Consider the following 12,767-nt stretch of genomic DNA (forward strand, 5'->3'; position numbering starts at 1 on the left):
CTTATTATTTCTTAGTGCCTTGTGTCTTCTTAGATATTCTGATTGTATTATTTTTATTTACTGAGAGAACTGATATTCACTCCCACTTAAATGTGGTTTTGTGCATATATAATACTTTCTTCCTTGGCATAGTTCTGATATTGTCTTACAGAAAATAGTGTGAGATAAATGAATTAGTTGTTCTTTATTAAGTCCAAGATCCCAAGAAACTCGAGGTGTTTATTTCCCTCCCACTTGCCAATTCTGCTATTGATTTACTCGATGAAAGCAGATCCCTTGTCACATAGAATTTAAATAGTGTTTTGTGAGCAGATGATCTCCACAAATAATATGGATACTTCAGTCTTAGTACAGGCCCTTTATGTTCTGGATAACTTTTCTTTTTCAAGTGCATCAAGAGAGCCAATAGGGGAAAAATCCAGGGAAATTATTTAAACTTTTAAGCATGAAATTTATCTCTTGCTAAGAGAAAGCACCAGACATAAACTATATTTTCAGCTCATACCTTAGGCTGTATTACATTTCTAATATGAGCTCCTGAAGTTTTTATCCAGAATCATGGTAGCCAGATTTACCAGCAAAAGTTCTCCAGGGAAACTTCTTGTACTGTTTACATGGATCTTCACAGAAACAAAGTCTAAGATCTATACATAAAAGAAGAAATATCTATATGGCTACCTCATCAGGCAATGGAAACTTTCCTATGGCACATCTCTTAAATGTCTAAGAAGCATGTACATCACTAACAACAAACATGTCAAAGCTATTTGAGCAGGCCAGATTAATGGGAAAAAGATGAAACTAAACGAATATAGTATTTGCTATAAATCTACTTCAAAAAACAAGTAAAGAAGAAATATTTTCATTCTAATGGAAGATGCCGAAATTCTGTTCTTCAGAATATGTCCCCAGAAATTTCTGTGAACAGGAGTTCTGACTATGCAGTTACCTTTTGTGAGCTCTGGGGGACAGCGAACACTGCCTCTGTGATAGGATGGTGTTACTGTCTCAAAACTTTTTCATGCTGAGCCAAACCTTGCATCCATGTGGACATAATTAGTATGAAACCTAAGGTTTGAGCTTTATCTCTGTCTTGTCATCTGTTGGACAGCCTGTCCCATGAATCTAAGTGGGGAAAACGCAATGCAGTCCTTCAGAGCGCCAGCTCAGCCAATGAGCACAGAAGGCATGATGCTTTCATATGAAAGCTATTGTCTTTTTCTACAAGAGTGCCCTGAGCACCGGTGATGCTACAAAAATAAATAAATAGCAATATCAGTAATATTCCCAGGATGCCTTTGTGTATGCTCGGAGAGAAACCTGCTCCCATGCAGTGTAGCAAGCCCAGTCATGCCTGGGAAGCTGCTGAGGGTCCTCACGTTGTCTTTCTCCATAAGGAGCCCAACGAAGGCACAGACTTAACCGCGGCTGAGAGCGTGCCCACAACCTGCCATCTCCACCGAGCACCATTGCAAGAAGTGTGCCAATGAAGCACACCCTCCTGTTTCCATGCAGGGAGACAGCAGAGCCCCATGCCCTGCATCTCCAGTAGCCCCCACATTCCCTGCATCCCCAGCAGCCCCACATCTCCCGCATCTCCGCATCCTGGAGCTCAGCACCGCGGACAGCGGCAGCCCCAATGCCCGGCTCTGGCTGAGCCCGACAGGCACTGGGCACAGTCCTGGCCCCCGGCCACCGGCCAGAGAAGGCTCATGCCCTCAGCATCGCTCACAACAGGCCTCTGAGAGCTCTGGGCATGCGAGGTCTTTAATTAGAAGTGTTCGTAGCCCTTTCCAAATCTACAGTTGTTGCACGTCTGGGAATCTTCCACTGGGAGGTTATCACGTGTTGGTGGAGCCCGCGGGACCAGGACATGCAGGTCTTGACTGGCGTTCACCGAGCCCCAGTTCCAACACTGTGCCCATTTGCATTCCCTGTACACTCTGCTCCCACACTTGTTTAGTTTATGCTGTAAGATTTGCAGGTATAAACTCTCTCCTGCTATGCATTTGCATAATTAGGCCAGTCAGTAAGCAGTGCTTTAATATGAATAGCAATAATGCACAGCTTTTCAACACCTGAACATATAGTAAATACTGAAAACTCTACAGCCAGAAGTTCAAGCCCTTCAATGAACTGTAATGCTAGTTTATATTAAAACCAAGATAAATGATAATTTTCTACCTGTTTGTTTGGTCTCACGGCCTAGAGAGCAGATACAACCCTTAACAGATGCTTGTGCATACAGCACCACTATAAAATACCACTGTATTAACAACAACAAAAAAAAGGTTTACAGAATTCATCTCTTTGAGAGCTTCGTTTACTCTCTGGCTGTATTTATATGCTTTATGCTTTTGCTAAGAAGAATCCTTGAAACAGCCCAAACTTCATAGGTAATTGGTATGCTTCTGCAGGTAACACAGAAGGCAAGATGGAAAATTGCATTGACAAATTAGCTTTTCAATGTGTATTTGTGCCAGCCAAAACAGTGACAATCCCAAGAGCAGAACAAATCCAGGGCAGACAGTTAACAGTAAAGGAACAAATGCACAAAGCGACTTATCTCCTGAAAGCTGCATCAGCATGGAGGGGTCCCTGAGGAAATATTTCTGCCTATTTACATAACTTCCAAAAGTATATAGATGGGAAATACTGGCTTTTTCAGACCAGGATCTTGAGATGGCTCTAGTGTAGTAAACTTTCGTGGAAAGCAGAGTATTTTTTACCTTGGGTACTCTAAACTTTATTGCTTAAGATTTAACAGCAAAGTCAACAAAACCTTTAGCTAGGATTTTCTTGACATTTCATAAAGAATTATTACATGTTCCATTGTAAAGGATGTGGAAGGGTCTGTAGCATTAGAGGCAATATGTCACAGATACCAAAAGAAAGAGAAAACATAACTCAGCTTATGCAAAATAAAATTCTTATATGTGATCTGCTTCCTGTTTATCAGATTCAGATTAACAAAGTGAGGGACTCCGTACTTGCAGGGTTTGATTGGGCAGGCAGTGGTGGTCAGCACAGCATGGGATTACCCAATAGTGTGTGGGTTAATATCAAATCTTCTAGCTACAGGCAACCTTTTCTTGAATACCAACCAAATGAGAATGCTGCCTTTTAATACATCTTGCAATAGGCTAGCAAGTAATAATTTTAGTCTTGATTAATGTAAGAGTTTATCTGCTGGAGAATACCTAAAGCAATTTTCTAGAACCACTGCACTGCAAAACAGTGTAGGACTTTAATTCATCTTTTTCTGTAGGTAGAACTGTTTATTAATTATGGACTAATTTCTCTCTGCATTCAGGATTATTTCTGGTCCAGAATTCAATGGGATTCAGAAGGTATGCATTGCTGTGCTTTAATCCAAATAATAATTTTGAGAGAGAGAGACGAAACTTCGTTTCTGGAGCAAAGTATTCTATAACTTACTAATTGTAGGTCAACTGAAACACTGGACACTGTCTAAAATAGGATGCTCACTAGATGATCAGTAGTTACTATAGCTTGGTCTATGCTATGTAACAAATACACAGCTCCACGTGCATCTGCACACAGTGTGCTTTGAGGGAAAGAGACAACAGCACAGTCAGCACCATTTTTTTCATGGGTCATGTTGGGACAAAGTAAAAAAGAGTCATCGGTGAAATTTTCCAAAATGTTGTAGAAAAAAGAAATATTCTTACTGGCAGAATATAACTCATCAGCCTTACATGGCTAGCCATTTTTTACAGGAGAGTAAAATTTTAAAAAGAGAAGTTTGGAAATCTCTCAGTGGAGAACTTTTAGCTTGTATTGTAGAGATGCATTAGAGAAAGCCGAAGGGAAAGCAAACGATTTCAAAGCCTTGGAGTACAAATTACCATTTAGCTGGTACTTAATACTGGAGCATGATCCTGTAGCCCCATTTACCATGAATTCTTGCTGACTGTATTTGGCAGCATAAGGCCTTGGGGGTCAAGGTGCTCAGTTTCCAGTTTTGCCCTTTCGGTCTCAGAAGTAAGGAAGTATTTCAAACCTTGTGCTTCAAAAAGAATTTAAGAAATGCACAAGAGAGCCAACTTTTAAATGAACTGGAAAGATTTTATGAGGACAGAAGATCAACAAGTGACCAGGACTCCAACTGTGAAAGAAAATGTGAGAAACAGGCACCTCTTCTAGTGTGAAATTGGTCTAATTCTTGGGGCCTTTAGAGTGGCAGTATCAAACAACTGGCCAATATCGTGTACACTTTCCACCATCCACATGGCATCAACTCCATTACCACATTCTGTGAAGCAGTCAAATTTGCCACAGGTTTGTTTAACCCCTCATTTGAAAGTGGGATGGAAATTTCTTCCCTCACTGAGGACTGAATGTGCTTTTCCTAACATACCTGGGAAGCCAGTCTTAACACACAGCTCTGTCTTACACAAAAACAACTCTCCAGAAGCAAAATAAAACAAACAACAACAAAAAGCAACCCGCAACCTTATATATCCAGGAGCCATATGAAGCAAGGATACAGGTGTATCTGATCCCTGGGCTGTGGGTGAAACTGATTTTAGGGGGCTGCAGGACGGGCATGTGGTGTGTAAGCCTCCTGAGTACAGCAGTGTCTTGAAAGAAGAAGCACCAGCCTAGACAAAGGTCCAAGGTAATTATAAGTTGCTGATCATTGATACAGGGCTAGCAAAAAGGGGGAAGACTGGCACAGTGCCTTTTATATTTAGACACAAGATGTATTCATTTACAAGAACTGATAAAGCCTTCTGATAATTTGGGAGTCTTCTAGGTGTAATTAATGAAACTGACTAGAACTTTGATAAACCCAGATGTGATCTATGGTTCACGGGTCTACTGCGTGCTTTTTTGTCCTGTGTTTTTCTCTGCACCGTCACCTGGAGGAATAGGTGTCACTGGGTCTGGTTGCTGGCTCTGTCATCATTTTCATTCTGTGCTTGCACTGTTAGAACTCCAAATCCACCACCATGACTCTATGGTAGCAAAAAATGCAGCATGCATTTCCTCATCCCCTGAGAGGCAACCCTTGTTAGCCCCACCGCCTTCACTGTTTTATTGACAGCATGCAGAAGTAGCCTTGCAGTGTGTGTATGCATGTGTGCCTGTGTGAGTGATTATGTCTCTCTCTGGTGGGCAAGCCAGGTAAAACTGCTTTGTAGTAAACAGAGACACAGAACTGTGAGATTCCTTAAACCACCGACCTGATCCCCTTAACAACACAAATTCATATCAGATCCTGGCTCACAAAGCAGTATTGATCATCCTTCTAAAGGCAGGAATCTCCGCAACGATATTATTGAAGGAAGGGGGAACATTTTGTTGAGAAGCTGTATTTCAAGCAAAATAACCCTCCAAAGCGCATTCACTTTCAAATCAGTAACATGCAAGTACAGCTAACTCACAAAACAGCAGCCAGTTATGTACGCAGATTTCAATGAGGCTTTTACAAGAAACAATGGCTCTGTTTTTAAGGGTGGTTGCCCTGTTGAAGTGCATTTCTCTGAATGGATACAATGCTGTAGTGCTGAATGGATTCAATGGTGCTGTCTCAAACATATCCAGGAGTGTCTAGAAGTGGGTGGAGGTAGAAAGAGCTGGTGGGACCCTTCTTGGGGTTGACTCAGGCAGTCTCCTCCAATCCTTTCTTTGCTCTGGCAGGGGCCGAGGTTTTCTTTCCCTTTCCCTCCACAACAAGCTTCCTTCTCTGCGTGCATATTCCCCGTCTGGAAATAATAGAATGAAATTTAAAAAATGTGGGCTTAAAAAATTCAGGCATAACTCTGCACGAATGAGGTGTCTGGGTAGCAGAAGAATCTCCAAAGAGAAGTGAGTAATATCTTGGCACCTTGGCTATTCGAAACTGGGGAGGAAAAAATACATACACAGATAGAATATAATGTAGGAATCAATCCTGCCTTGGCCTCTGTAAGGAAAACAAGTGACCTTAATGATCTATTCTCTCTCTAGAGCACTCACACAGAAAGCCGTGCTCGTTCCAATTCAGCTGTGTGCCCAGCACACAGCACAATGGACCTCACTCCTCGGGAAGCTCTAAGTGCCACTGCAATACAAATAAACAAGTTCTGCACAAGATGGTGAGGGCACCAGCAGCCTACAAAAAGCAGCTCTTGGGGCCACACGAAGACTGGGAGTGGGGGGTTGTGCAGCAGCGGCGCTACTCAAGGAAATTCACTTCCCTCACTGAAGAATACACTTCAGTTCAAAATGCATGCCTCCTTTTTGCCTTTATCAAATTTCACATGCACATTCCTATGTGTGTCAAAATCACAACATAATGGCTGCAAGCTTATAGGTGACGCCACCGAACAATGCCATAAAATATAAGAGATGAGGCAGAAATATATAAATAGCTGCAGGCCATGATCTGCTCTCACTGTTTGTGTGCAGCTCTATTAATACTAATAGGAGTTAAGTGTGCAGAATAAAGTGACTGCTATCGTCCCTTAGCTCTGCCAGCAGTTCTTAAGTACTGCAGCGGTCCAGCATAGCTTCTCCGTGCTATGCAGAGCTGTGTCAGCCAGAATGCACAAGCTACAGCTGGACCCCAGGAAATAATACACTCCTTCTGGTCTTGCCTTATGTAGGGTGTTTTTGAGGTTCCTGCCTCCAGTCTGACCAGGATCAACTGTAACTTCTAACCAGTAAGAATAATAATAGTATCTTGGTGTGCTTACGCCTTTTCCAAGCTAGTGATTCTTTGGCGTAACTTGTAAATGAGATTGTAAATGGTGTTAGAATTGCAATTGGGTATCCTGCAAAACGGCCTTGCAATTTTCCAGCTCAGAAAGCCACAGTCAATGTATGTGGCAGACCTGGCAGGCCTATGTACCACCCATCCCATGGCTGTTTTTTTCTGTGTTCAGCATCGTCCATTATCCTCCAGGTTCTGAGGAGGGACGTACAGACCCTGCAGCAACAGACCTAGTCTGCTCCCGAGGCAGCACAGGAGATTACTTGTGACCTACCAAACATCCTGTGAAATAAGCAGCACAGACAGCTGGAGGAGCCACCTTCCTTCTCATTGTCTTTTCACCAACATCTCGTCTTCTCCGGATGTAGGGGAAAGTGGTGGCTGGAGCTGCTGGTGGGAGGCCTGCCCCTGGCTGCTCTGCTCCAGCAGGGCCGTGCGGTGCAGGGCTGCGTGCTGAAGGCGAGGCTCTCCTTGCTGCAGGTGCTGGGCAGCCTCTGCTAGGCTGGGACGAGGCTGCTGGACACTTGCAGTGCTGGCGGGACACGGCAGGCAGCTTGTGCAGCAGCACAGCACAAGCTTCCCAAAGGAACTCCTGGTCTGTGTTTGGGATGACATTTGAGGGCTGGGGTGTGAGGGGTCCTGAGTGCTTCAAAAGATGGGCAAGTCGCTCGATGCTGGGGAGGATGGTGAACAAAAAATGTATAAAATAGGGAAATAGGGTGGTGTATTTGTTGACGCTGTTGCGTGTGTTTGTTTATTTGGTTTTGGTAGCATGTATTTAAAGAAAGCTGCTGGATAGCTCTCAGGGTGTATCACTCTCCTCTTCGCTATCTTTTAAAATTCGGGCAGCCTGGTGGCACAGGGAAGCTGGTCAGCCAACCTCCCCTTCTCGCTACTTCTTTGTTCTTAGTCCACATTTTCCAAACCATGTTCTGATGTGTTTTCAAATTCACTTTTAACTACAGCACACCTAACCTCCTGCCCTGCTCCCACTGTTAGCAGGGGAAGGTTTCTATTAACTTCAACATGCATTGAACCAGGCCTTCGAGGAGAAGTTACCGTGTGAGCTGCTCAAAGCTTTTTTTTCTTCTGGAAGGGTTAAACGCATACACACGTGCTCACACACACCCCAAAAAAGCCTCCTTCTCTCTGCATGCTCCCCCTTAGGAGACACCACCCTTGGGCGCCGCCTCCAGCACCGCAGGCACACAGCTTGGGCACAGGGTGAGGCTGCCCTGCTCCCCCTTGCCAGCACCACGCCGTACGGCTCGGCCCCACACAGCCACAGCCCTCATGCCCTTACAGACCCCAGACGCAAAAGCAGACACTGTTGGGGGCCTGGGACACAATTCACGTATCCTCCTTGGGGGATTTCAGCGCCCTCGCAGGAGGGGCACGCTAAGGCGAGGCAGTTGCTGCAAAATGAAAACTACAGTCAGAGCTGTGAGGTAAATTTGCTTCTAATCCACAATTTAAAGGGAGTGGTTTCTCCCTCTTGCCCCTACCGCGATGCCCACTACGCAGGCTGGGTACTTAGACTTGGCTCTAGGAGCAGGAGCTGAAGCTTACTGTGCCTTTTGAAAGAAAATATTGGAGGGCCTGTTATATCTCTTTATTAATAGGTTTTGACTAATCCTCTATTCATTGATGTCCATTATGAGATTATACGGCTAAAATTAAGTTAGTACATACAGTATGTCTACAATGAATTCAATAATTGTGTGTTTCTAAAGGAAAAAATGGTTCAATAATTATGGCTGAGACCAGCAACTGGCATCACAGTCTTTGTTGACGGAGGAATATTGCTAAAGTGGGGCAGCTTTTCTTTGCCTTTACACGTTAAACCCCAAAACTGAGGTGGTTCTGCTCACTTGGAAGAAATGTTAAAAAGTGTTAATAGTGTGCACAGGGCACAAACATGCATTTTGAGGAGGAATCAAAAGCCCCAAGCTGGCATCAGCGAGAAATCTGGTGGCAGGAGCTATTCTCCGAGGAGAAGAGATTTATTAGCAGTTACATTTGTGGTTTATTTCTGTCAATAGGATTTGTATTATGGGAAAATATGTCACATGGTCTAAATCCTTTTTGAAATGACTGTATAAGTGAAAAACTAAATAGCTAAATAGCTTTCCCCCCCCCGCCCCAACGCAACTAATTATATGTATTTTTAAGAGGTCTTTTAAGTGCACATATTTGCTTTAGACTCTGGCTATATCTCATAGCTTCATAGGCTGGCTTCTGCAGAACTTAGCTCCAAGATGAGCCAACCCCGTGACATAATTAAACAGAGAGGGAGGATGTCGTTAATTACTCAGTCCCCAAACCTCAGCAAGCCAGACTTTGAAGCACCAGAGGCGCTGCTGGGATCTTGGCACCTCACTTCTGTTTTAGGGTATTGTATCCATGGAAAGTGCCATGGAGAGCAGCTCCATAGGTCCCCATCTTCCTCATGTCTTGTCTGTTTACATGGGACCTCTTTGAGACAAGGGTTTTGTTATTTGAGAAGTGTGTGCTGCAGTTGTGCCCGAATGTTGTACCTGTTGTCACCAACAAAACCAACATGCGTGACTTGTTTCCAGGAGGTTTCCTGAATCTGACACCCTCTGAAAGGATTATATCATCCGCGATCTGTGGTCCAAATTGTGAATATCAAGTTTTATACGTTTATGTGATGCCGAACTAGCTAAGACACTGCTTTGTATTAACCACAGTTTATTTTAAATCTGGTGCTTATTATGACCAGGCTTGGATGATACAGATGGCTTCTGTGCTTAAAACATGAGAAGACAAAAATAGCATACGTAGAGAGCTCTTCCTGCCTGACTACTACGTACATGGACACAGTCAGGTTACAGGTGCCCACATGAGGAGCTTCCAAGAGATGCAGAAGCTCAGCGTAAAAATAAAAAATAAAAAACAACCAAGTACAGAAGGTAAGTCATGCTTCCAAGAAAAGTCAATGCTTTACGTTTCAAATGGCTACATACCGTGCTGAGCAGACGAATTTGAAGAACGTTGCAGGACACTTGCTTCTAACTGAAACTGTTTTTATTTCTCCTGAAATCTCTCCCTTGTTTTTGGCAGTTTCATGATGTTACAGCTGCTCTTGCCCTGCTGGCTGTCCCTGCTCGCCCAACTTTGCTGCTTGCAGGCTGCATTACCCCTGGGGAGGCTGGTGGACCAGATCTCAGGCATGGTCATGTCTGCAGTCCTTAGCTCCTATTGACTCAGCCGCACGTCTACTGAGCTAAGGGCTGCAGAACCTGGCCTACCCGCACAGGTAATACCTGTGTTTCAAAGGGGAATCATCGGAGGAGCAGCTCCAAGGAGCAGAACAAGGCAACGGTGAGAGCCCCCATCCCTGCACCCTCTGTCTTGATAGTGAGTGAAACCCTGCCCTCAGCAAAGTCTGAGAGATTATTGCCTCTGACTTACAGAAGCAGGCATTTCACATTTTAAATGGATTTGATATGATCTTTGGAGGCTCCTGTAAGAGCTACAATGCTATCACAAATGATTTCCCTCTCCGAATATGATATATTGAGCTGACTCATGCCACTCACATTAGCTGTATTGCTTTTTAAATCCAGGCTTTCCATCTACTCTGGTCCCTACCACGTGCACCAGGCCTAGACAGATCTTGATTTTATTTTCTGTTGCTCCTCTTTTTGTCCTCACATTTACTAATAGAAACTGGTAACCTCTGGAGCAATGGATGACCACTACAGTGCTCCCAGACTTCAAGCTGGTGGCTCTGAGGAAGCACCACCTACATTTTTCTCATTTAAGTTCCCCCATGTACCGTTTTGCTTTAATTTTTGGTTTTGTGGTGGCAATGGATAAGAGGCAGAGCACCCCAGGCTGGCTAAAGAAACCCTTACAGAGAGAAAGCCTCCCTGGAAAAGCAGGTGAAGCCCTTCACTCCCAAACCCCCGCAGCATCTGAGCAGCCAGCGAGCTCCCTGCCAGCCACGGAACAGCAAGGGGGGAAGGAGAGGTGTGCAGTGGGGCAGGCAGCCGGCTGGGTCTTACAGCCATAAAGTTTCAGACAGTGATTTTTTTTGGCGGAATTGCTTTAAATATTTTTTATTCTTGTCCTGCCGGTCCAAAATCTGGAGCAATGCCAAGCCTCGTGGGTAGCTGGTGCCCTCAGTTCTCTTCTTTCGTACACTGGCACTTGCCCGATGAGAGTTTGCACTGTGTAACTGTAAGAGTGAACACTAAATCCCTTGCTATTTGCAGTCTACGGATTGACATTCACGCAAGACATTCACCTAACCATTCTGAATAGCAAACCAATTTGAAAAAAAAAAAAAGGAAGAAAATTCTTTCTCTCATATACCCATGAAAAGAAAAAGAGATAAAGTCCTTGAATACATTACTGGCTATAAATCAGCCCAGCCTTCATAATCATGCACAGAGACAGAGCAGAGGAGAACAAACACAAATGATGTGTGTCTGTTTGCAGAAAACTAACCTGGTGGAGTAACAGAAAAACAACTAGGAAAAAATCCATTATGAAAATATTTTTCATTCTGTCAGCTTTTGCCTTTGTCAGACAAGAAGTAAAAAGGCAGGAGAGCATGATATTAAGATGCCACTACCTAATAATTTCTTGATAATTGCCCTTCAAGAGCAAATGACAATGAAATGAGTAAGGTAGAGCTTTCACCCACTCTATCCTGATTTAGGCAGTCTGCTTTGGTACACACTTCCTTTGAGTAAACAGTACCTATAGTTATACAGGATCTATTCTCCCATTGATGTACCAGGGATTTATGTAGGTGAGTCCCATTAATGCTAATGGAAGTTATGTGTGTAATTCCCCTTTTTCAGCAATGAGAGAATAGACCTTTATGTTTCTAAAGTAATTACAGCCTTAGCTCTGGCCAGGCTGTTCTCCCCACCCTCCCCCCTTTGATAACTTCTTTGCTTCCCTCCCCAGCATTGACTCTGGGAGAAAAAAAAAGGGATAAATTCCTCCATTCAGAAAGGAAAATTGGAGAAATAGCTGAAAGGTGAAACAAATGTAACTAGATCCACTCATTGTGTGGAGGAAATGCAAATACAGGAAGCCAAGCTACATCCCCTAGGTTTGCTGTGCTTTTGGGGACAGAAGTAGATTCATTTTCCTTAAATTGTGCATTCACTGCATATTCACTATTTTCTGGGCATTAAAGTTATTTAGAGAGAATAAGCTGGTTTTCTTGGGGGTGAGATGGGGACTTGGGCACTTTATTCTTGATCTGTTTTAGAAAAACGTCACCTCTTGATATTTTTGCAGAAAAAAAAAAAAAGTAAAGAGTAAACTGAACGGAGATTTTTGAGAACGAATTAGTTGTTTCACAGAAACCACTGTCATTATCTGAGTCTGAGATGGGGGACAGCACACCCCATCTGAGAGCTTAAACAGTCTGGAGTTTCATGACACCTCCTTTACTGGGGGGTTTGATGCCAGCAGGTTTCACTGTACATACAGTCAGACTCCTAAGTTTTAAATATGATGTTTTTCCATTCCTGATTTTATGACAGATTATCTCTGAAAGTCGTGTGCTAGTCCTTTTATTAAATCTCTCTATCTTTAAAGCGCAGGTACTAATATTTTCCCTTCAGAGTAGATAGATGGGAAGTCAATCGCATTGATATATAGGGGGTGTGTAGAGAACAGCTATATTATTTATCTGTTTAGTCACTCTAGACACATCTGTCAAGAAAACCACAGGAGTTACACTTTGCATCCTTTTGGACTGACCAAGTTGGCTCTGCAGCTCCAGCACTGGCTGTTTTGTTATTGCAGCGCTGTCTCGAGGACCCTCACAAGAAAAAGGGAGCATCCCAGGTCCTGGCATGCCTGACACAGGAGGTGGCAAGGCTGGCAGAAGACCCTTGAAGATCTGAGCTTGCTGCTCCTGGGTTCTTGGTGGCAGGGAGGGACATGGGAAGGGCACCTCTGTGCCTTTCTTCCCTCTGCCGTAGCAGATCGCACCACATGCACCACGAGCCCTCCTCCCCAGCCACAGCACAGCCACCTAGATTTTGGGTCGCTG

Source organism: Anser cygnoides, chromosome 7 (genome assembly GCF_040182565.1).
Source record: "Anser cygnoides isolate HZ-2024a breed goose chromosome 7, Taihu_goose_T2T_genome, whole genome shotgun sequence".
In the NCBI taxonomy this organism is placed as follows: domain Eukaryota; kingdom Metazoa; phylum Chordata; class Aves; order Anseriformes; family Anatidae; genus Anser; species Anser cygnoides.